The sequence below is a fragment of the Enhydra lutris genome, unplaced genomic scaffold (genome assembly GCF_002288905.1).
Source record: "Enhydra lutris kenyoni isolate GAN:26980312 unplaced genomic scaffold, ASM228890v2 scaffoldscaffold2, whole genome shotgun sequence".
In the NCBI taxonomy this organism is placed as follows: Eukaryota; Metazoa; Chordata; class Mammalia; order Carnivora; family Mustelidae; genus Enhydra; species Enhydra lutris.
Genome location: NW_019154086.1, coordinates 28,695,787 through 28,721,742, shown reverse-complemented (window position 1 = coordinate 28,721,742; position 25,956 = coordinate 28,695,787). Strand labels below are relative to the sequence as shown.

The following is a 25,956-nucleotide window of genomic DNA, read 5'->3' as shown; positions in this document are numbered from 1 at the left end:
CACACACACACACACACACACACACACACACACACACACACACACACGCAGAGTTCTGAAACCATAATACTGCCAAATTCTGAAATGAGTGTTAGTTTTCAGGGAAAACTGTAGATATGAAGAAGCCAGCAGGGCACTTGTTATGAGGAGCACTGGGTGTTATATGTAAATGATGAATCACTAAATTCTACTCCTGAAACCAATATTACACTATATGTTAACTAACTAGAATTTAAATAAAAATTTGGAAGAAAAAAATAAAAAATAAAAATGAAGAGACCATGTTCAGGAAAGTAGTAAAAAAAAAAAGTTTGAGGGACTTCTGGGTGGCTCAGTGGGTTGAAGCCTTTGCCTTCCGCTCAGGTCATGATCCCAGGGTCCTGGGATCGAGCCCCGAATCTGGCTCTCTGCTCATCAGGGAGCCTGCTTCCCCCACCTCTCTCTGCCTGCCTCTTTGCCTACTTGTGATCTCTGTCTGTCAAATAAATAAAATCTTAAAAAAAAAAAAAAAGCTTGAGGGAAGTGGCAGCAGAATAAACAATCAGCTTTTTACAAACACGAGTGTAGAGAATACCTCTTGCTTTAATTTTCCTAATTTATTATAAATTATAGGTCTGCTGAAGAGAAAAATAAGGAACAGCCTATCATGTCCTTTAAAAACAGAAATTGGACAAATTGTTGTACAACATGAGGATATTCCACTAATTTTGACAACCACCTAATGTGGTTGTTTACTAGCCTTTCTCAGACCAATGTCCACATAGTTTTATTTTTCCAGAATTTTCCACCAAATATTTTCACATATTGGGTGCTTTTATCAATTTATAGCATAGATTAGAATATTTTTTTCTTCAATAAAATAGCTCAGATTAAAAAAGTAATTTTAAAACTAAAGTCTGTAGAATTTTAAAAATGTAGACCTGAAGACCATGTACAAACAATCTATAGTGAACCAGAGGCCTCTGTTATCTGGTCTGACTGTAGCTTTCTAGCCTTCTTACCCAGCTGCTGGGGTACCCAGTGCTGTCTCCCAGCCAGCTAACCTCACTCCTTCCTGCTTGGCATTTATGTTTCCCTTCACCCCACTAACTGCTTTTTGGGATTATATTATAGAAATTCAACGTCATCCATCATTATTGCTGCTGGAGACAGCTCGGCCATAATCACCTAGTTATGAAACAGCTTGTCATTTCTTGGGGCGCCTGGGTAGCCCAGTGGATTAGGCATCTGCTCAGGTCATGATCCTGGGTCCTGGGATCAAGTCCCATGTCAGGCTCTCTGCTTAGTGGGGCGTCTACTTTTCCCTCTACACTTCCCCCTGCTCATGATCTCTCACTCTCAAATAAATAAATAAAGTCTTTAAAAAAAGAAGAAGAATGTTGCCAACTAAATAAATATTTATTTAAAAAAAAAAGAAAGAAAATCTTTCGTTCCAAAGGTCAAAGAAAGAAAGAAAGTTAGAAATAGGTTGTCATTTCTTATTAAAGCTCCAGGCCCTGGTTCTGGCCCTGTGTTAAGTCATGTGCTTTTGTGAAAAGTGTTCAGTATCTGCATAAAGTATGACTCTGAAGTTATGAGACTGTGTGGATCACTTTCTAGATTGGGCAGTTATCAAGTGTGTTGCTGAAGTTTTAACCTTCAGAGTTTATTATTAGTGGTTGGCCCCTTGGTCAAATAAGCCTCATTCTTCAAGTAGACTGTCTTTCTATCTGAAACCCTCATGTCCCACTTTTCTCCTTGAACACTCTTTTCTTCCGGATGTCAGAATTTCAGTTCCAGGGACTTGATAGTCCCCTGAAAGCTCCCGTGGAGAACTCAGGGTGAGAAAGTTCATTCTGTGAGGAAGTTAACCAATCTCATTGGAATATTTGAGCTGGAAAACCTAGCTGGATGGAGGTAGCAATATGAAGGAATGCTGGGTAGGTAAAGAGGCTGATTTCAACACTGCCTCAAAGCCTTCAGACAGACCATCTCAGAATCTCTATCTTGATCACTCAGAATTCTATTAGATTTGCTACCACCCAATATCAAACTGTAGGTCCCTCTGACTCTTTTGAAAAATCATGTCCCAGGGAGATCTTCAAACCTCATTCTCTCTGTCTTTCTGTACTACCATACCATTGCCCCAGAATGAAGGTGTGAAAGGATATGTAAATGAAAATTAGAAATTCAAAAATTAGAATTCCAGAGTAATCCATTTGTCTCCATGTAGTAGCTTTTGGATCTTGATCGATTGTTTCAGCAGGTTTTGTTTTGTTTTTTAGCAGCTACTATTTGCCACGTGCTAGGCATAAATGGATAAATAATGGGTCTTGTCCTCTTGGATAACCACCATCACTGACATGGTGCCATTTCCACGACAGATCCTTCTTGTCCCCAGGGAAAGGCCTCATGCTCCCTCTTCCTTGCGGAATTATAGTGCTTTATTCTTAGTGGGAAGTGTAGAGTAGAAGGTTGTGGAAATTTCTGGGTAAAGTATTAACCAAGATGGTCTAGGAATTATATCTTATGAGTGAGTAGAAAAATTGGCAATGAATTGAGAGTTGCAAGTTTAAAGAAATGAATTTACCAAAAAAATCCAGTGCTATTTCTGAAAAGACGGACTTGAATCTATCAAGTGTCTAAGCTTCAGGTAAAAATCCAGCACTTTACCAAGTGTCGTCTGCAGATGTAACAGTTTGTATAGTTTAGTAAAAACCAGCCAATCAAGAAAGATTTTTGAAAAACAAAACAAATTTAAAGAATTCTAGTATTTCTTTCCTAGTCACAGTTTGTTTTTAATGTAGCCAGTTCTGATGTCAAATATCAGAAAGCAGAGAGCTGAGGTGTTCTGGGAAAGTTGGTAATTGAAGCTCTGAAGTGGCTTCAGTATAATGACTAACCAGGAAGACTGACTTTCCAGAAAGACAAAGTCTCAGAGGAGACATGATCTAGGTTTTCTGAAATCATGAAGTATGTGAAGAGGGTAAATATGAACTTGTTCATCCAATTCTAAAACATTTTAAAGCTTTGAAAAAGTAACTGTAGGGTAGATGGAAGCCCACAGGGATTGTATTTTATTGTTGACCTTAAGGTCTAAAGCTGTAAGATTGCCTAATACAAGATAACTTTAAGAAGACTATCTTTTGCTATTGTAGTAATTATCCATCCTTGGATTAATTTCAGAATTGTTCTGTTTTTTTTTTTTTTTTTCCTTCTGAAGTTATAAGGCAAATGGGTCTTTTAACAGATTTTCAGATACAAGTAGAAATTATTTCAGCGAGTAGTAAAGACTTAGTAAATTGATACCTGTTAATTTGTGGATGTTAGATTCATTGATTCCTATTAAAGGAATAGACAGTGTTAAATATGTGTCTCTTAGGATCAGACATTGTCATGGAGAGCAAATGTATTTTTTCTTAAAATGTGTTTTGATATTTCTGTTGAGACCAAAATACCAAGTCAACAATTAATTGTATTCAAAAGGCATTTCTTGTATTATTCTGAACTCTTAGAGCTGCTGTGGCTCCCCTTGTACCCCACCTCCCATTAGACATAGTCAGGGAAGTGTTTTCCTCTCTATGTCCAGAAAGGTACTATTGGCTAAAGCACTTTTGAATATCAAGAGCCTCCTACTTGCAAAATATCTCTTTGTATTTAGTACTATGAAGATTGGTCATACAAACACTCTATGGAATTTTAATATTAATGGGATGGTTTTACTTCATTAGTTTCATAAATTATATAGGCCAGTAGAGCTGTTGGCTACATTTTACCATAGGCTCAAGCAAGAGGGGCCTTAAGCTATGGAAACATGATACACCTTTACAATTTCATTCTGCTTTGCTGGAAAGATCTATGTCCCTTGTATACTTTATGACTTATTCACATTTTCTTTAGAAATACTGGTGTCAGGGAAATACAAATCAAAACCATAATGAAATACCACTTTATACTGGTCAGAGTGGCTAAACTTAACAAGTCAGGAAAAAAACATATGTTAGCAAGGATGAAGAGAAAGGGGAATCCTTGTACACTGTTGGTGGGAATGCAAACTGGTGCAGCCACTCTGGAAAACAGTATGGAGGTTTCTCAAAAAGTTAAAAATAGAGCTACCCTATGACCCAGCAATTACACTACTAGGTATCTATCCAAAAGATACAAAAATTCTGATTCAAAGGGGTACCTGCACCCCAATGTATATAGCAGCAATCACCACAATAGCCAAAATATGAAAAGAGCCCAGATGTCTGTCTACTGATGAATGGATAAAGAAGTGCTATCTATATACAATGGACTATTACTCAGCCATCAAAAAGAATGAAATCTTGCCATTTGCAATAATGAGGATGGAACTAGAGGGTATTATGGTAAGCAAAATAAGTCAATCAGAGAAAGACAAATACAATATGATTTCACTCATGTGGCATTTAAGAAAAAAAAAACATGAACATAAGGGAAGGAAAGAAAAAATAAAATAAGACAAAAACAGAGAGGGAGGAAAACCATAAGAGACTCTTAACTCTAAGAAAAAAACTGAGAGAGTGGTTGGAGGTGAGGTGGGTGGTAGGGGGATGGGGTACCTGGGTGATGGGCATTAAGGAGGGCACTTGAAGTAGTGAGCACTGGGTGTTGTATGCAACTGATGAATCACTGAATCTACTTCTGAAACTAATAATATAGCATATGTTAATTAAATTGAATAAAAAAACATTGAGTGCTAAACGCTCACTATTTTAGATGATGATGTGTTCATGATGAGACTAATGATAATGAAATAATGATATGTATCACTACATAATATAAGCATTGAATGTCTTTGAATTTGAAGATTTTCAGCTCAAAACCACTTTAATAGATCTCTCTTAAAAGTCAATTGTGGGGACACCTGGGTGGCTCAGTCAGTTAAGCATCTGCCTTTGGCCCAGGTCGCAATCCCAGGGGCCTGCGATTGAGTCCCACATCAGGTTCTCTGCTCCGTGGGGAGCCTGCTTCTCTCTCTGACTGCTGTTCCCTCTGCTTGTGCTCTCTCTCTCTCTCTCCCTCTGAGAAATAAATAAATAAAATCTTTTTTTTTTTTTTAAGTTGATTGTGATATCCTTGGTACTGCACAAATGTGTGACCATGGTAAACTATCTATCCCAAAATAAAGAACCTGTTCTCTTTCACATTTTAGGTGTTTTGTCTTTATTCTTGAGGTATTTGGGGCAACTAATGTAACATCTGATTCCCTTTAGATGCAAACAAAAGACTTTTAAAAAAGATTTTATTTATTTATTTATTTATTTATTTATTCATTCATTCATTCATTTGTAGGAGGAGTCGCAAGGGAGATGGGGAAGAGAAGCAGGCTGTCTGGTGAGCAGGGAGCCCCATGTGGGGCTTGAACCCAGGACCCCGAGATAGTGACCTGAGCTCAAGGCAGACATTTAGCTGACTGAGCCACCCAGGCACCCCAACAAAGCTTTTTTCATTGCCTTTTTATACTCTTTTTAAAAAAATGCCTCTTTATGCTCTTAGAATCAATTGATTTTATAACTTTTAAAAGAACTGAGAGAAAAAATGATCAGCAAATAATATGTAGTTCTTGGAAATTACTTGACTGTTTTTGAATTTTTAACGAACTCTTAAAAGTACCTGAAGCCTTCCTTCACTTAGCAGGAATCTGAAAATCAGACTCCTGTTTTTTATTCTGGCCTAGAGTCAGTTCCATACTCTGTTTCCTGCAGTATGGCAAACAGGCTTATTGTTTCTCTTTCTCTCCTTTTATTTCCAGTTTTAAGTACATATATCCAAATATTATTTTGGGTTCTCTGTCTCCTTCTCCCTCACCTGACACATACTCTATACTGTTAATATGTTACTAAAATTTTATTAGTTATAGATAACTTTCCTTGATATATTTTTTAAGATTTTATTTATTTAATTCAGAGAGAAAGAGCACGCAAGTGGTGGGGAGGGGTAGTGGGAGAGGGAGAAGCAGACTCCCCGCTGAGTGGGGAGCCCAACGTGGGACTTGATCCCAGGACCTTGGGATCATGACCTGAGCCAAAGGCAACCGCTTAACAGACTGAGCCACCGAGGTGCCCCAGCTTTTCTTGAGATTTCACGTTTCCTCGCCCTCTCCCCCTTCCCTTAGATGTTTAAATCTAGAAGAAATTTTTATCCTGAATAAAATATTTTTTAGTCAGTATTACAAACAGACAGTTGTAAACCTCATCTTTGTTGATGAAGTATATAGAAAATAGGATTCATTTTCTTCTTTGTTGTTTCAGTTAAAACATTGCGGCGAGGTTTTGATGAATGGCTGGTGAAATGCAGCTGGCACAGTGCTGTTGGTGGCATGCTGTCATCCTAAAGGTTAAACAGCTGTGCTGAAAAGAGTCATTTTGGTTTAGTGCTTTTAATTGGGAACTTTTTTGGAGACTGAGGACAGAATGTGTATGACACTCTTAACATATTTAACATATTCTCAAAAATGATCAGAATTTAGGCTAACTAACTTCAACCACTTCACTTCCCACTGGATTACATTTTGATTGTCAAGAAAAAATGAAGTTGGTTTTTAAAAGAGCAGGCTGGTCTGCAAAAAGGCTATAAAGAAATACCAGTCTTTGATGAAACTGAGAAGTATCATAGAAGCCTTAGGTTTCTAAGACTAAGGAATTAGAAGCATCCTGTTTTAATCCTCTGTAACCCAGCCACATGCGTCAGACTCAGTGCTGTTAATACCTGATATTTTTAAAAGGGCTGAGACCTGTTTTTCTGTGGACAGTGACAAATACGAAAATGACGTCTATTGCCTCTTCTCCGTATTCCCACAGCCCTGGTTTGAGAGGAGGGCCCTGCAATTTTTCACCTGGAAGTGTAGGTGGCTGACAGCATATGCAACATTGGTGACTCCCTAGACTGCGACTTGTCTTCAAGACACCCTGCCAAGACTTCAGTGTAGGGGGAGCTGGAGGATTCGAGTCAGGTTTCACGGCCTCACCTGATCAGCATAGCCATAACATTGACTCCCGTGGCCCTGATGTGTCAGACCATTTGTATAGTGTTCCTTACCTCCTGGCCACCAGAGCAGGGCCTACTTGTAACTGGTCCTTCTTCCTTGGATGGGTTTCAATAAAAGTGTGAGGTTTACTTTTCATTTTTTTCCACCTTAAACTGAGGAATAGGGATCTAATTATCCCTTGATGCGGCTACTTTATTTTTCTTTTCTTTATTTTTTTTTTAAAGATTTTATTTATTTATTTGACAGAGAGAGAGCTCACAAGTAGACAGAGAGGCAGGCAGAGAGAGAGGAGGGGAAGCAGGCTCCCTGCTGAGCAGAGAGCCCCATGCGGGGCTCGATCCCAGGACCCTGAGATCATGACCTGAGCTGAAGGCAGAGGCTTTAACCCACTGAGCCACCCAGGCGCCCCAATGGCTACTTTATTTTTCTGAGATGGTTTGGTAACACTTAAGAATTAAGTTTTGTTTAAGTCATGGTTTCACTATTATTACCAAGTTATCTAGATTTTAAATTGAACACACTTAATCTTTGAATCTAAACATATTTAATATGACTCTTAATTGCCTTTTTCAAAGTGAGAAAATTGCATTCAGTACTTTAAGAAATTTTGGGGTGCCTGGGTGGCTCAGTCGGTTAAGCATCTGACTCCTGATTTTGGCTTGGGTCATAATTCCAGAGTTGTGGGATTGAGCCCCACATCGGGCTCCCTACTGGGCATGGAGCCTGCATAAGATTCCCTTTCTCCCTCTCCCTCTGCCCCTCCACCACCATCCCCCGCCCCCGCAAAAAAAAAGGAACTTCAAGAAATTTCCTATGCAACTAGATACATACATTTCAGATTCATGAAATGTGATGCCTCTGGCCTTAAGTTACTGCTTTGGGTTTAAAACTCCAAAGTCTTGCCCTTGTTTTCAGGAAGCATCTTTTATCTGAATAGAATTTGTAGGATTGTGCTGTGCTCAGGAGCTGGATCAGAGCTCGCTCTGAACTGGGAGTCTGGTCATTGTCATACCTGCTCAGAGAATTTGCCTAAATCATTCAGCTTCTCTGAACCTTAATTTTGCCAACTGTACAGTGATATCTAGCTCCCCAGGTTGTCATGAGGTTTTAATGAGCTCATATTTGTGAAATCTGGTAGTATAGTGCCAGGGACAAAAAAAGATTCTTTCTTTGTTCCCTTTGCTTCAGCCTAAATTAATAACTGGACATTTAGGAGTGTTAGGGTAGAGGCAGAGCTATAAAATTACCATTATTTTAATAGTAACAGTATAACTATTTACATATAAAAATTTTCTGCCTCTTCTTTTGCAAATTTCCTGTTTACATCCTTTGCCCATTTCTGGATTGTTTGCTCAGCTTTGGTTTCATTTGTAAAAGCTCCTAGCTATTATGGATAGAAACCTTATGTTAGGCATGTTGTGAATATTTTTTTGTTTTGCCTTTTAACCATATATATGTGGTGTTTTCTGCCATGTAGAGATTTAAAGTTTTATTTTCATGTCATGAGATAGATAGTTTTTTAATATATGAACCATTGATTGCATGATATATATTGATTTTTAGAGATGTCAAAATGTGAGAAAAACAAAGTCTTAATTTCAGTGAAAGAGAATATTAATTTTTTTTCTTGTAGTCCCTGCCTTTGGTGGTGGTGATGGTGGTGGTGGTGGGGTGTTTGAGTATACATTTGTATGTACAGAGAATCCCTAAATTACAATGATTTGACTTACTTTTTTTTTTTTTTTTTTTTTTTTTTTTTTTTTTTTTTTTTTTTTTTACTTTAGGATGGTATGAAAGTGACACACACTCAGTAGAAACCTTATTTTGAGTTTTGAATTTTGAACTTTTCCTGGGCTAGTGATATGCTGTATGTAGCGCTGGGCTGTGGCAGCAAGCCACAACTCACAGCCAGCCACTCAGTCAGGAGGGTAAACACTGATATACTGACAGCTGTTCTGAACCTATACAGGCCTTCTGTTATTCACTTTCAGTGCAGGATTCAATGAATTACACGAGACAGTTAACACTTCCTTATAATATAGGCTTTGTGTTAAATGATTTTACCAAGTTGTTGGCTAATGTAAGTGTTTTGAGCATGTTTAAGGTAGGCAAGGCTAAGCTGTGTGATGTTCAGCGGGTAGGTATATTAAATGCATTTTTGATTTATGATATTTTCAATTTACAATGGGTTTATCTGGACATGACTTCATTATTAAAGTGGAGGAAATTTCCTATGTAAATTGCACTTTTTTTCAGTACTCAAAGATAATGCAAACATGAGTGGGTATGGCTGGGTCTCTCCAGACAAGTAAATTCTAGAAAGAATGTAGTGGAATAGAGCTCTGAGCCCTGGCCTGTACTTCAGGTATTGCTGTAGGATGCTGTGGCCTTGGCTTGTCCATTATCAGAATCATGTATTGCCCTGGCTGATGCTTTTGTCCAGCTGTCTCTGTAACTCGATCCTTCCTAATTATCTATCTGTTATGGCCACAGCTCAGAATTGGTTCTGGGTTAGTATTTCTTGCTTGCACTTGCCAGACCCTAACTATAAGAGAAAGGTAGGGAGGGTGGGGGGGGGATGGCAGACCCTGTAAAGCAGTCCACAAAGCTAAAATACTGGGTAGTTCTCAGGGCAGAGTGCTATAACTACCTCTTCACCACTGTAAGAGAGTCATCCTGTCCTCTTCTCCAGCAAAGTCAAGGTTGGTCTAAGGCCACGAAGCAACTATCCTCCTAAAGTAACCCAAGAATAAAAGAATATAATGGAAGACCACTTATTTGGGAGTCAAGATGCCAGGGATATCTAAATAGTTCAAAAAGGATTTTACATTTATTACCCAGTTAAAAAATCATGCCACTGAAATAATTAATAGCCACTTGCTCTGGTGCAGGACATGGTACTCACCAGCAAATCATTAGTTGATGATGTCATGGTGTCCTGAGACCCACAGTATAGACCGGGTGTCGAGTCCTTAGCAGACCATTGCTGTGTCTCCGTGGTAATTCACGAACTGCGACAGTTCTTTGTCATTTCTGTGTTTTGGCAAGTAACAGCGGCTTTAAAGCCATTGAATCGAAAACCTTAACATTGTGATTTGTTGTTCTGTAGCTGATACTAGACTTCCTGAAATCTTTGCACATAAGACAGGTCTTTACATGCAATTTATGAATAATTAAGAGAGAATTACTTAAATTTGTCTTCTCTAATGTTTCATTTAAACAAATGTTATAGTATGGTTTTTGCTCTTGGCAAAACTTGACATCATCATCATCATCATCATCATCATCGAGTGAAAGCAGCTGTGGAAAAGAACAGTTATTTTTAAATCTCAGTAGACAAGTGGGACCTGCCCACTCCTCTATTGAGCGCACCTTTGTGATTTTTCAGAAATTAAATAGCATGACCCTTTGATTGAATCCAAAGCTGGAAATTTAAATAGGTAACTTCAAAGTAATTGGCTTGAAACCCAAGGATCTATTCTGGGATACTTTAGAAATATTTATTCCCCTTTCACCCCGGCATTAATATCTATATCTTTATCTGCATCTATATCTATATATAACATATATCAAGACTTCATTTTCCAAGTCTGCTGTTACATTTCTTCTAAACTACTTTCTTATAACTGACACTTTTTGGAATAGGATTTGAACTTGAGTGGGAAGAGAAGATGTTTGGAAGATTCAAGAAGTATATAACAGTGGGATCTAAAAACCACAATAAAAAGAGGTTGAAGGCACAATGAGATACCACCTCACACCAGTCAGAATGGCTAAAATTAACAAGTCAGGAAATGACAGATGCTGGCGAGGATGCGGAGAAAGGGGAACCCTCCTACACTGTTGGTGGGAATGCAAGCTGGTGCAACCACTCTGGAAAACAGCATGGAGGTTCCTCAAAATGTTGAAAATAGAACTACCCTATGACCCAGCAATTGCACTTCTGGGTATTTACCCTAAAGATACAAACGTAGTGATCCGAAGGGGCATGTGCACCCGAATGTTTATAGCAGCAATGTCTACAATAGCCAAACTATGGAAAGAACCTAGATGTCCATCAACAGATGAATGGATAAAGAAGATGTGGTATATATACACAATGGAATACTATGCAGCCATCAAAAGAAATGAAATCTTGCCATTTGCAACGACGTGGATGGAACTAGAGGGTATCATGCTTAGCGAAATAAGTCAATCGGAGAAAGACAACTATCATATGATCTCCCTGATATGAAGGAGAGGAGATGCAACATGGGGGGTTAAGGGGATAGGAGAAGAGTAAATGAAACAAGATGGGATTGGGAGGGAGACAAACCATAAGTGACTCTTAATCTCACAAAACAAACTGAGGGTTAATGGGGGGAGGGGGGTTGGGGGGGTGGGATTATGGACATTGGGGAGGGTATGTGCTATGATGAGTGCTGTGAAGTGTGTAAACCTGGCGATTCACAGACCTGTACCCCTGGGGATAAAAATATATTATATGTTTATAAAAAATAAAATTAAAAAAAAAAAAGAGGTTGAAGGAACAATTTGATTTATTTCAGAGGAGCAAGTGTAGAAAGCTGATATATTATTATAAAGGTCTTTATGCACATGAACTGTTTGATCGTAGACTTTGGGGATTAACTGTTCTTCATCTCTGCTAAGGGCAAAATAAAAGGAAATGGTTTAAGACTGAAGCATGAAGAGGCTAAGGAGAGACAAGGAAGCATTTAGAAATATTTGTTTATTAAACCAAGTACCTCAACCATCTAGACAAGACAAAGTATGCCAATAATTCCATCCTATTAGTCTGATTAGGTTGTAGAATCTCGAGTCTTCCCTAGATAGCTTTAAAACTGACGTGAGATGGTTAGGTATGTCTCAGGGTTATTTCCAACCCCAATATTTAGTGATTTATTTCAGCAGGCTCCATAGCTGAATTATATGTATATTTCCCTCTCTCCTTCTCTACTTTCCTCTCTCCCTTTTTTTCCTTGTTTTGTGTACTATTGAAGACTATTTTACATAGGTATCATTTAAAAATTTTAAATTAAAGTGCCCCCTTTTACTTTGGTTCATGTGTATGTTTAGATAGCATAATTGGAGCATTTTTGTTGAGCAGGAAATGTCCACTTTTGTGTTCCAACTAAAGCATCCTTTTGATCTATTATTTACTTTTTAAAGCAATTCCTAAACACAGAAGCTATGTTATATGCAACACAGATCTTTTGTCTATCTTACGCAGAAGAATAATTTCCAGAGAAATAAATCTTTGCCCTAGGTGAGACACTCCTGTAGTGTTGAAAGGTGATCTGGGCTTTTAGTGTGCACTGAAGCTAATAGCTAGCAATCACTCAGCGGTTTAAGAAATGTGTGTTGGCCATTTTCTGTCATTCTTGGTGGGGTGGTAGTGGGGCGGAGACAAGAAATGAGGCATCCAAGTTTTGGAGGAGAAAGGGTTAGGGGTGATTTACAGCATCCAGCTATCCAGAAGAAGTGAATGAACAATTCTTACAGAAGACATCATTGGCCCAAATATTTTTTCTAAAAAACAAAACAAAACACCAAAAAACCAAAACCCACTATCATTTTCTTTTTCCTTTTTACTGTTTTTTTTTTTTTTTTAATCCTCTCTCTTCCCATCCACTTAAAGCTTCAACAACAATTAATTTTTGTCTAACACCTCCATATACTCCATGCTAGGAACTGCGGACATAGTACTGAACAAGACAGACAGGTCAGGTTCTTCTTGCCCTCATGGAGGTTACATTTTTCTCAATTATTCTGTGCTCACCTCCATGACAACGAACAAATTAGAATTAGTGTCTGAGATGTAGCACATAGTAAATATTTTGATTATATTTTAATTTATTGTTAAAGTAATATAAGGAAAACACTGGATGTACCTCTAGTTTTACACATTCAAAACTTACATAAAGATATTAACTATAATGTTTAGGGTTTTGGGAGAGTTACTTGTCTGTCAGCATTTGCATTCAAAAGTTTGTTCAAGATTTAGGTAGATCCTTTGTTCTGATATTTAGGTGGTGTCTAAGATGACTTTTAAAAAGACAGTGTGCAGGGCGCAGGGGTGGTTCAGTGGGTTGGGCCTCTGCCTTCAGCTCAGGTCATGATCTCAGGGTTCTGGGATCGAGGCCCACATCGGGCTCTCTGCTTGGCAGGGAGCCTGCTTCCCCCCCTCTCTCTGCCTACTTGTGATCACTCCCTGTGTCAAATAAATAAAATCTTTAAAAAAAAAAAAGTCAATGTGCAAAATTTCCTTTCAGGTAGACAGTCACCTTCCCACCATATCAGTGTACCTCCTTTGCTGCTACCAAAGACGAGACAAGGAGAATCTTTCTGATGCCAAGGCTAAGGCAAGAGTGTTCAAGGTTTTGATGAGCATTGGGTGACTCCTCCCCCCATAAAAGCCATGTTCTAAACACTGCTTATATTCTGTAGGCAATATTATTGTCTGTAGTCCGCTGCATATATTTTTTCAGATTACTTAGATGCTTATGTGTCAACCTGGCAATCTAGTCATTGTTTGGGAAATATTGTTTTAAACTCAGAACAGCTGACCAGGTGGATGTTACCTACCCTTGCACTGGAGATCGATCGATCTTTCTGTCCGTCTATCTATCTATCTTCATCCTCTGTGAAGAGAACAAGCACATTTCTATCTGTGGGATGTCCATACTATTAGAATTTGCAATGCTCCAGTAGAATTATTATCTTAGCTAACTTAATATGTTTCACTGTGAGGACGTTTTTCATCCTCCTGGATTGCATCAGGGGTTGAGGATTTGGCCTTTATTCCGTGCTAAAACCTGGTTATTCATCAGCCACTATTCTTGTTCTTTGCTGCCTATGACCTTTCATTTCAAAGTTGTAGAGAACTGTTAGTTTTCTTTGTGTATCAAACATTTGCTGGGATTTTGGCTACCCAGCTCCTGGACTTCTTTTCTTGTTTGGGTGAGTTACTTGCTGTATGGGCCTTTGTGAGGGGCAGGGAACCAGATCTTCCCTCTTCTTGTCCCTGTTTACTAGGTCTCAGACATGTGGTAGGCTAAGCCGGTCAGCATCACTCAGATCTTTGGATCTTGAAAGCACGACTCCAAGAAGCAAAGGCACTTTATTCTTGTGAAAAGTCATGGTGTTGAAAGCCCAGCAGCATCACTATCCAGTCACGGCAGCTGCTGGTGAGAAAGGTGTGTTCAGCGGGATTCTTCTGAGACTTCTCTGTTTCCCAGCCTCCCCTAATTCTGGCTCATTTCCAGGCCAGGCATCCAGCCTTTTCTTTAAGTCTTAGGATCCTCAATATCGTTCAAATAAACTCCTTTTTTTCTTCTTTAAGTCTGCCAGAGTTGGTTTCTATTGTTTATAACCAAGAACCCTGACTAGTTTGTTGTGTGAAAGCCAACTGCAGCTGCTTCTATCTTTCAAAAAATTTATATATATATAGATATCTATATCTATATCTATATATATCTTATCTTAGATGCCCTTTTTACAGTGTGGTTTCACAGACCTCCAGGAGATGTGTGTTCCTACTCCTTAAACCTTTGCAGATCAATGGAATGTGGTGGAACTGATGAGAGGTGACTTCTAAGGGGACAACAATAAAAGCCAACAGTTTCTTCCTGGTTCTCTTTCTTTTGTGCCCTGTTCCTTATGAGCCCAAGTCCAGGTATCCTGAATCTGCCATGTTGAAGAGATTACATGGAAGGACAATTACATCAAGTTAGAGGGGAAGCCAGAAGAGTACCAGCTGTTCTGCTCCCAGCTGATTGAGTTTTCCCAGTTTAGATGAGGTACAGTGAGTGAGTAAGCTTTCAGATGATTTCAGCTCCCAGCCTTCAAGCTGGCCCAGCAGATGCTGATTGGAGCAGAAATGAACTATCTCCATTGAGCCCGCATTGCAGATTCATGAACAAAATAAGTATTGCTATTGTTTTAGGACACTTTGGGTTTACCATACAGCCATTATATGTATCCAGAACTATGACTATAATAAATATTCAAACCAGAATACTAGTTGTAACTACTAGTATAGAATCATGTGTTCAGATCCTTAAAAGACAACAATATTGATATGAAATGGACTTACTGATCTAGTTTCCTCCCTTTTGCATTTTATAGATTAAGAGAGTGGTATTTATTTGGTCTGTTATAGAGTTACTTACCTGGAATAATATTAAAGAGCTTTATTATTGTTAGAAATACAAAATATCAAGGCTATCTTCAATATTGAGATATTAAAGATATTAAAACTTGTCTTCTGGATATTTATAGCAGGCTTACATCTGATTCCATTGTGGCCATGATAAAATGTTGCAAGGACATCATGTAAATAAGTCTCTAAATGAAATTCATTCCCTCTGTTAAGGCACATCTTTCAGAAGCAAAATAAAAATCCTAATTTTCTATTGGGTTGGATGCCCCACTTAATGGGGCATTTAGAGGGAGTTTTAGAAATTAAGGAAAAATAGCCAGAAGTTATTGAGAATTTAACTATGTGTGAGACACTATGCTAAGTGCCTCCAGGTCTTCTCATTTAATCACCACAGTAATTTTATGAGATAAATTTCATTACTCTCCCTATTTTGTAGGTGAGGAAACACATTTAGGGTAAGTAAAATTTGCCCAGATCACATAGCTGGCAGCTGGGATTTGAACCCACAACTGTATATGTCTCTAAAGCCATCATGTATTTGTAACCACTGTGCTGTATAATCAGCATGGCTCTGAGTGATACTTGGGCATTTAGTTCCTGCCTTCCTCTTCCTTGTCCTGGATTACCCTTGGGGACCCTGATATTCAGTGACAAAACACACAAACTCTAGCTTTTTCTGCAAATTTCCCTCTCAGAATCAGACAAAGGGGCACTTTTCACATCTTCTCCCTAGTCTTGAAGTGTTTGAAGAAGCTCCACTTCTTTTAGGAAGAGCATGAGAACAGATCCCCTTTATGGGGATCTTGATGGCCTCTGTGGCACCTGTTTCCACCAGTTCTTTGAGTCAAATCTATTTTTTGTAGGAAGTGTACATATTATGTACAAATGATGTAAAGTAATTTATCCTTCATGATGACACTAATTGGTAAGTGTTTAAAGTCGAAGATTCCTCCTCCTACTCCTTAAAACTGGAGATACTTTGACAGTAATGCAAGGGACTGAGGGCTTCTGAAGGAAGCACTTGGAGACTGCTGCTTTTGTGTGTTTGTGTACACGCACTCTCCTTGCCACATTGTTAGCATGGGATGACAGCGAACTGCAGACCTCGAGTTGAAGGAGAATGGGAAAATGGTATTGGTGTTGAATGAGATCCTGATTACTTCAGCTTTTTTTTTTTTTAAATGTGTACATCATGCTTTGCTTCACCAACATAGATGATTTATTGGAGAAATTTTGCAAACACGATCTTAGAAAAAATTCATTGCCGTGTTCCTCACCAAAGCCCAAATCTCTTCTCTGAATGTGCTCCTGTATGTTACTGCAGATACAATGCGATGCCATATGTTAGCATCGGTGAATTTTCTATTTAGAGGAATTGATTTCCTGGCAAACAACAGGGTCCTGGAAATTCAGAACGCCCATATACCCTGTATCGAGTTACCAGAAGTCCTTTTCATTCCCAGGCTCCGTGAGGGCACAGCTACAATGGTTGACGTACCTATTGGGAGATGGGCATGTCCCATTATCCCTAATGACACAGAGGGAGTGAAAAAAGACTTTATTTTCTTTTGAGTCTTGCACACAGCAACCTGAGCCTAGCATATGACAAAAAAGCCTTTGCTGTTTTTATATCCTTTGAGAATGATTTCTGTACCTAGGTAACCAGTCATAGCCTGTGGACCCCCAACCACAGAGGAAAAGAGCAGTTTTACTAATTAGCCACAAAGAAAGGGACATGGCCACACTCTAGGGCATCTAGGTTTGCAAGAATTCAGCCTAGGACAAAGGTTTGCATTTTTTTTTTTTTTAAAGTCTAATATTTGCTGTGGTGTTTCACCGCTGAGACCTGGATTTGACTTGAAATCTCCTGTAAGGCCTATTTATTATGAGCCGTGTGTGTCACAGGTATAAATCTGACTTCAAACTTGGGTCTGTAAGAAATACAATTTTAAAATGCTTTTTGGTTCACTGAATTTTCAGCAGAGGACTTTGCCCATTCCCACCATCATGGAGAGAAATTTGATCTTTGCCATCTTTAAAGTTCTTCCCAAGTCTGAGTTCATGGCAAGCTGGGGAGTGCCATCGTCTCTGCTGAGATGCCCCTTGCCTCAGTATTCACCTCCTCTTCAGGTCTGGCAAGTTCTGGCTTTCAGATTATGCCTGGTTCGTTTGTTTTTCTGGAGGCTGCCATCTCCTCTCCATAGGGTACCACTTACATCAGCCTAGTTCGACTGCATGCAGATAATTCAGCTCACACCTGAATTGGCATAGACAGACAAAAGGTTTTCTTATCTTTACTAAGGATTTGAGGTCAGAAGTCTAGTGAGAAGCCATAGAAGAGAAGCTCAGGGTTAGGGCCTACATTAGTCTACTCAGGCTGCTCTACCAAAATACAAGAGACCTGGTGGCTTAAATAATAAACATTTATTTCTCACAGTTCTGGAAAGTCCAAGATCAGGGTACTGGCAGATTTGGTTCCTGGTGAGAGCTCTCTTTCTGGCCTAGAGACAGCTGCTTTCTTGCTTTGTCCTCATATGGCAGAGAGAGAGTAAGCTCTCCTGGATGCAGGAGCTCTCGGATGATTTAGGAGGGCACTAATCCCATCATGAGGACCCCAGCTCATGACCTCATCTAAACCTAATTACCTGCCAAAGGCCCCCCTCTCCAACTACCATGGGGATTAGAGTTTCAACGTATAAATTTGGGGGGCATATTAACATTCAGTCCAAAAGAAGGCCCGTTTTCAGTTTGACTTGAAGAACCTACCAGACGTATTCATTGGAAGAGTGGAAGAACCTAGGAGAAGCCTTATTCTTAAATGTGTAGACACTTAAAAAATACAGGTTTTAGGATAGGGGAGGTACAGGTGATCCTTTCCATCATAATGTGGAGCATCTCTGCACATTCAGTTTAATAGGATACATGCTCAATGCTAACAGAACCCATCTGAACAAATTTCATTTATTTATGCCAGATGGAGGAATTCCCTGGGGTTAGATCCTCCCCAGGAACCACCACTGAGTTCCCAACATTTTTAAAACTCAGAACCTGAATCATTGGCAACCGAGCAACCAGTTCCACTCTGCTCAAGGATAGAGAGGACACCCTGTGTGTGAGGGGAGATATTTGCCTTTCATGTTGTGAATGTAGCAAAGAAAGAGAAGGCAAACAAAAGAGCACTTTCATATTAAAAGAGTTTGGAAGGTTAGATCTTGCCACAGGGGTAACTAATGAATGTTCCCATGTATATGATTCCTACTGTGTGCTTCTGAGAAAGAAATGCTACCTCTTCTTCCTCTCCTCTCCATTGAAGTTTGCCATGCCTTTGAGGGGAATATTTTACACAGATTTTAATTTGTTTTTCAGTTGGATTATCCAAATTCAGAAGCTGAGCAGTTCTATCTTAAGAATGAGCGAATCCTCTCTAGACTGTATAAATTGGAGAACGTGGGTCCTTTATTCCTAGATCATAATTAAAGGAAGTAGATATCTCAGGTGGATGGGAGTATCATATTAAAAAAGGGGGAACTCTGTCCAAGGTCTCCCTCCCCAGTTTCTGTCATTAGGAATGCTCATTATGTTTGCTTTTCTTACTAGCTCTAGGAAAGGTACTAGTGGGGGAGAGAAAGCAAAGGGGACAAGGGAAGAGAGAATTTTTGCCCCAAGGATTTTATAAATTAGTTGGAGAATGTATATACATAAAAATGTTTGGTAACAGTTCCAGTAGCATATGATTAAAAGCCAGAATGAATTGGGAGATAATAAGTTGCTGTAGGACATGGTTAACAAGTCAGAATCCCATCAAATGCTTGTTGAAACAGATTCCTGTGTCCTGCCCCTAGAGTTTCTGATTCTGTAGGTCTAGAGTGGGGCCCAAGAATTCAGATTTTTGATTTCCCAGCTGGTACCGGTGATGCTGATCTGGACCCAGCAACTTGCTAACTGCTGTTCCAGGAGATCAGGGAATAGAGAGATGATGGCAAAGTTATGATTGACAGATACTGAGATGGTGCCTCTTGTTGTCACCCATGTGATGCAGTTACCCATGCTTCGCTTTTCTGGCCCCATTTTAAAAGGACTGCTTGTAGCACTCTTGAAAATATCTACTTGTGATATCATAAGCAGAGAGCAAGCTCTTTCCTATAATTAGGTAATTCTTTACAAGGAGAGGAAATTTATATTGTCTTCTTGACAATAATAGGAAGGAAATTCTATTCTTGTTTTTGCTCTGACCACTGTTATTTTATCTTTCACCATGCTCCTACCTCCCACATTCACCCCTGCATTCCCTAATGTACATTAAGAATTTTTTCTGCAGCCAAATGCAAATCAGAAACATATGTCTTTGGATTTAGGACCAGTTAAGTTAAAATTAGGAAAATGGAGAGGAGAAAATCTCGGAATAATGTAGGGTGAAGAGTTCAGAAAACAAGCTTCCTGGGAAGGAGTTATTTGGTGCTTGGAGAAGAACATTTGCTGATTGAGTATATACATTCCTGGAGAAGAAGTGCAATAACATTTTCCCATCTCTAGATGGGGGGTTGTCATAGTGTTTTACTGCAGCAAAGCGGAAGATTTCATTGCTATTAAGTTAGTGGTAATCCAAACGATTCTACTCTCAAATATGTGTTCCTACCACTTTGTATTCCTGAGGAAATAGCATTATGCCGCTTGGTGGTGGTTGTTGTTGTTGTTGTTTTTTAAAGCCAAGGAATCCTTATTTTAATGCATTTGAATCCTTACTTTATTAGATTTGAAGTTTTTACCAAATACCAGTACAAGCAGAATAAGAAGTTTTACTCAAATATTTCTGTCCTCTGGGGAAACCAGCTCCTAACCTGTTGATAACGTAAGGCTGATCTAATCAAGTTGATATGGGGCATTCTGAGCAAGAAGTTACCACAAGTCCTTCTCCCCTCCAACCCAGATTTTTCAGCTTTATGCCTTTCTTCATTCTCTTCTATTGATACACGTTCAACTTCCCAAATACAGTGGTATAAGGATTTGGGATACAGTGAAACTCTGTGTGTATTTCATAGGATAGTGGTTCTTTGTTTTACTTTATGGTAATTTTTTAAATGCTTGGTTGCATGTGATTCCTAATATAGAGAGTTGCTTGTTATTTTCTCTTACTTTTTTAGCAGCATTAAAAAAATCCCACTCTCTGAGGTAGTGTTCTTTTATCTTGAAGGGTACCAATGCATACATATAATTAGGCACTAAGGAAGACCGTACCTTTTCTTAAAAATATTTTTTACAAAGATTTAAATACAAGTTTATACAACAGTGCTTTGGATGTGAAGATGCATGTTAATATGATGTCTGATACTTTTGCTCTATTTTTACTTCTAAGAAGATTGAGGACCTGGTTCCAAGAGAGGGCACCATTTCTTTTAAATGATTTCTTCCAATTTTTTTCACGAGGAGGAAACACTAAGTTATGCTGTCAGTTTCTGGAAACTGAGTTATCAGTTTTTTCTTAATTTAGCAATAGCACTGGAACGGAAGGTTAGGAGGGAGGATAGTGTGAAGAAGTTTGTTTAGCCTTTTGTACATAATATTGTTTTTGATCAGTATCTTTTCAGAATAAATTTAAGACACTCTTCCCCTACATTTTTTTTTTAAAGATTTTTTTATTTACTTGACAGACAGAGAGCACTAGTAGGTAGAGAGGCAGGCAGAGAGAGAGGGGGAGAGGCAGGCTCCTGGCCGAAGCAGAGAGCCTGATGCGGGACTCGATCCCAGAACCCCGGGATTACGACATGAGCCGAAGGCAGTGGCTTAACCCACTGAGCCACCCAGGCGCCCTATTCCCCTACATTTTTAAGTTGATAGAATCCTCCATCATTTGTCTCTAGTTAATCATTCTCTTACCACTATAGTTTTAGTGATTTCAGAGTCTTCTTCCATTTTCAACTATTCTTTCAAGTGTGTTTTTAAAATTTTTATATGTATTCTTCCTTTTCAGAATTCTTCATAGGGTTTTCATGCCATGGTACATATCCAGTGACCTTACTCTCCTGCAGTTTGCATCTTATCTCACAAGAGCCTTCTCGAAACAGTCAAGTAATTAATGTGTATTTGATATCATTAATCTTTGAATAGAGGGAAGGAGAAAGATCATCTGTCTCATGTATAGAGTTGAATATCACTTAAAAACTTGATCTTAATCTTAATTCTCCAAGATACATGAATTATGCTTTCACTACAAATTGATATAATCTATTTTCTCTATAATTATTTATTAAAGTAGACATCATCTTAAAGGACAGAAATATCTGATTTCTGGATTGTCTAAAAGCTTTCCCAGGCTACCACAGTATTCTGGCACAGAATTAACACTTTAGTTGAAGTTTGAATAAACAAGTGAAATGAACAAAGGAACATGTACAACTTTGAGGAAAAATAGCATATTTTAGTCATGGGTTCAAGATGGCTAGTAAATTTATAATATAAAAAAGAGCAGAGGGCACCTGCGTGGGTCAGTCCATTAAACATCTGCCTTTGGCTCAGGTCGTGATCCCGGGGTCCTGGGATCAAACCCTGTGTCAGGCTCCCTGCTCAACAGGGAACCTGCTTCTCCCTCTCCCTAATACATAAATAAAATCTAAAAAAAAAAAAAAAAGGAGCAGAACTTGGGGCACCTGGCTGACTGGCTGAGTCAGTAGAGCATGTGGCTTTTGACCTTGGGGCTGTATGTTCAAACCCCACACTGGGAGTAGAGATTATGTTTTCTTTTTTAAGATTTTTTTTTTTTTAAGTAATCTCTATACCCAACATGGGGCTCAAACTCACAACCCCAAAGCCAAGAGTCACATTCTCTACTGACTGAGCCAAACAGGTGCCCTGGGGCTGGGGGGGACGGAGGAGACAGGAAAGTAAAGAATTTACTTTAAAAAAAAAAAAGAGCAGAACTTTTTGCTTACTTTATGGTTTAAAAATATTTTTCATTAGACTTTGTATTTGAGAGCAGTTTTAAATTCACAACCAAATTGAGTGGAAAGTAGAAAGATTTCCCATCTACCCCCTACCCCACACATAGATAACCTTAATTATCAACATTCACCCTAGAGTGGTACATTTCTTATAGTTGATGAAACTATGGTGACACATCATTATCACCTAAAGCCTGTAATTTACATTAGGGTTCACTTGGTGTTGCACATTCTATAGTTTGGACAAATATATAATGACATGGACCCACCGTAGTAGTTTCATACAGAAAAGTTTCACAGCCCTAAGAATTCTCTGTGCTTTGCTTATTCATCCCTCCCTCCACCTTAATCCCTGGCAATTGCTAATCTTTCTATTGTCTTCATTGCTTTTCCTTTTCCAGAATGTTGTATAGTTGGAATTGTGCTTGTGTAACCTTGTCAGATTAGTTTCTTAATTTAGTAATATGCATTGAAGCTTTTCCATGTCGTTTCATAGCTTGGTGGTTCATTTCTTACTAGCGCTGAATAATATGCCATTGTCTGGATGTACCACGGTTTATTTATTCATTCACCTACTGGAGGACATCTTTGTTCTTTCTAAGTTTTCACCTTTATAAATAAGCTCCTATAAACATTTGTGTGCAGATTTTTGGGTAGACATAGTTTTCAACTTCTTTGGGTAAATACCAAGGAGTGTGATTGCTGAATTCTGTGATAAAAATATGTTGAGTTTTGTAAGAAACTGTCAAACTGTCTTCCAGTTTGGTAACGTAAATAAATAAAATATATCATTTTATGTTCCTCCCAGAAATGAATCAGAGTTCCTGGTTGCTCTTGACCAGCATTTATTTGGTGGTGTCAGTGTTCCAGATTATGATCATTTTACTAGATATGTAGTAGTATCTACATATATATAGATAGTAGTAGATATGTAGTATATCATAGTATAGTAGTAGATATGTAGTAGTATTAATTTGCATTTCCTTGATGACATAGGATGTGCATGGAGCATGTTTTCGTATTCTTACTTGCCATTTGTATATCTTCTTTAGTGAGGTGTCTGTTAGGACTTAAGCTGACTTTCCATTGGGGTGTTTTCTGTTTTCTCACTGTTTGTTTACTTGTCTATTTTCTTACCTTTGAGCTGCTTTTTTTTTTTTTTTTAAGATTTTATTTATCTGAGAGAGAAAGAGAGTGAGCGAGCATGAGTGGGGGGTAGGGAGAGGGAGAAGTGGCTCCCCTCAGCACAGGGATCCTGATGCAGGGCTTGATCACAGGACGCTGAAATCATGCCTGAGCTTAAGGCAGACACTTAACCTACTGAACCACCCAGGTACCCCTCTTACCATTGAGTTTTAAGAAGTTTTTTTTAATATATATTTTTAAATGACAGTCTCATTTAGCAGATATATTTTTTGCTAAGATTTTCTCCCAGTCTATGGCTTGTGTTTTCATTCTGTTGAGCTTACTTTAATTTGATTAATTTTTGAACATGTAGTATAGTTGCAATGTATACAATTTTAAAAGTACTGTATTATTTTCCTAAGGTTACCAGAACAAAGTACCACTCTGGGTGGTTTTAAACAACAGAAATTCATTCTCTTATGTCCTGGAGGCTACAAGTCTGAAAACAAGGTTTTGGAAGGGCCATGGTCTCCCTGAGACTCTAGGAAAGAATCCTTCCTTGCGTCTTCTAGCTTCTGCTACATAGGGAAATCCTTGGTGTTCCTTGGCCTGCAACTGTGTCACTCCATTCTTTGCTTCTCTCATCAGTGGGGTTCTCCCTCTGTGCCCCTCTCTGTCTGCGTTCATTTTTTCTCTCTTATTTTAAGGACATTGATTATTGGGTTAGGGCCCAGCCTAATCCACTATGACCTCTTTTTAACTTGATTATATCTGCAAAGACCCACTTTCCAAATAAAGTCACATTCGTAATTATGGGGTCAAGGGTGTTGGTACTTGAACATGTCTCTTTTTGGGGACATGGTTCTACCTACTTCGGATATAAAAGTGTGTAAATGAAAAGTTTCTCTCTCACCTGTGTTCCAGAGTCAACCAGTTGCCCTCCTGAGAGGTCACCAATATTATTTGAGTTTATTTTAAATAATTGCAACTGGTCTAAAAATGACTTAATGGAGGAAAGTCTCATTTTCTCCTAGGAGAGTTAGTCTTGTTCTCATCCGTTTCATTCATCAAAACTTCCTGATTTTTAGTCATCAGATTTATCCCATGTCCTTGGCTGAGTTCAGGGATGGGGAGAAAAAAGGTGATATGTTCAAATAGGAACTAAATATAATGAACCTATATTAATCATTGAGTGAAACATATTCTATATCCATGTGACTCCCTCATTAAATGTCAGACATTATGTGAGTAGCACTTAATCACTCACTTGCTGGCCCGAAGTAGATTGTCGCTAGTTTTAAATCCTAATAACATTAAATCCTATTCATTTGATTGTGATAATTCTTATTTAGATGCATGTTATTAAGTGGTTTTGAAATGAATTTATATTGTAAAAATGATGCTATTAAAATAAAACTCTTTGAGACATTGCTCTATTGAATTAGATGAAACTTATGAAGGATGGTTCTGTTCTTGGATGCTTAAAATATGTGCCAATATCTTGTGCCCTCTAAAAATATGAAATATATATACAAAAACTATATATAATACTGCGTAGTATCATATTAAATGATATGCAAAGTCGTGCAGTAAGGAACCAATATTTTTAACTTCTGTTAGCATGCAGTTTCCCATAAAGCTCTTTTAAAAAAATGATTTGCATCTCTCATTACTATTGTTTCCCAGAATATAATTGGAGAAATGAAGGTCTAAAAGCAGAAGATAGAGTTAACACATTAAGTCAGAAACCAGGCAGTGAGTTAGGGCAGATAGGTAGAAATTTTATGTTACCTGTCTCCAATAGGAGGTGACTTATGTTCTTTTTGTTGCCATAGGAACCATTGGCTTGCTGTCTGAGAGATGGGGGCATGGAGGATAAGGGGAAAATCCTGGCTCCTGGGGTTGGACAGATCTGTTGTAAATCCCAGCTCTGCCACTTACTAGTTATGTGACCTTAGACAAGCTGCTACATTTTCCTAGGCTTAAATTTCTTCATCTACATGGGGAGAAAACACAGTTCTCATACCTGAAGAATTTGCCATCTAATTAGAGGATGAGATTAGAAGACCTATAGTTATATGACAGGAATTTGATTCTTGCTTTAAGAGGTACTCACGGTGGTCGGGGAGTTTGATAGAAGCCAACCAGTCCTGGTAAACCAGGAAAGGCTTTGTGGAGGAGCTGGTGTTTAGGTAGGTAGATGGACCTGGGTTAGTAAGACTGACATTCAGAGACCTGGTAGGGGCAGCATTCCAGACAGAGCAAAAAACAAAAGCAATGATCTGGAGATGAGAAAGAAAAGACATTTGAGGTATAACAAGTGGCCTTATTTCTTCAGAGAGAGTTGAGATTAAGCAACCATTAGAACTTTGTGGCCTGTGTGCTCTCAGGGACCCAGTGGTACAGATAGTTTCAGCACTGCTAATGATGGCTTTTGAGTAGACTAATGCATTTAATAACCACTACGACACCATTACCAAGTAAATAACCTTGTACTTGAATAAGACTAAGCTTTTACTGGATGCTTTTAGAAATCAGGTCACTGTACTAAAGTGCCAGTAAACATATACTCTGGCACAGAGCCCCCATACAATGGAATAGGGACATTTTCCAAAATACTTCAGGATTTCTAAATTATCCTCCCAAATTGGTGTTAAGGGAAAGCTTAATAGATGAATAAAATTTTAACATCATTAAATAAAGTTACAGGTTTCTTTACTCCTAAACTTTTTGGACAGCTTACT

General features: G+C 38.6%; 1 protein-coding gene across 1 annotated transcript in view; it reads left to right on the top strand.

Annotated features, from left to right (window-relative positions):
* The window catches only part of LOC111147755 (protein phosphatase, Mg2+/Mn2+ dependent 1L), a 309,613-nt gene that overhangs the window by 108,394 nt on the left and 175,263 nt on the right, over positions 1–25,956 (top strand). The gene's annotated exons all lie outside the window — the stretch shown is intronic.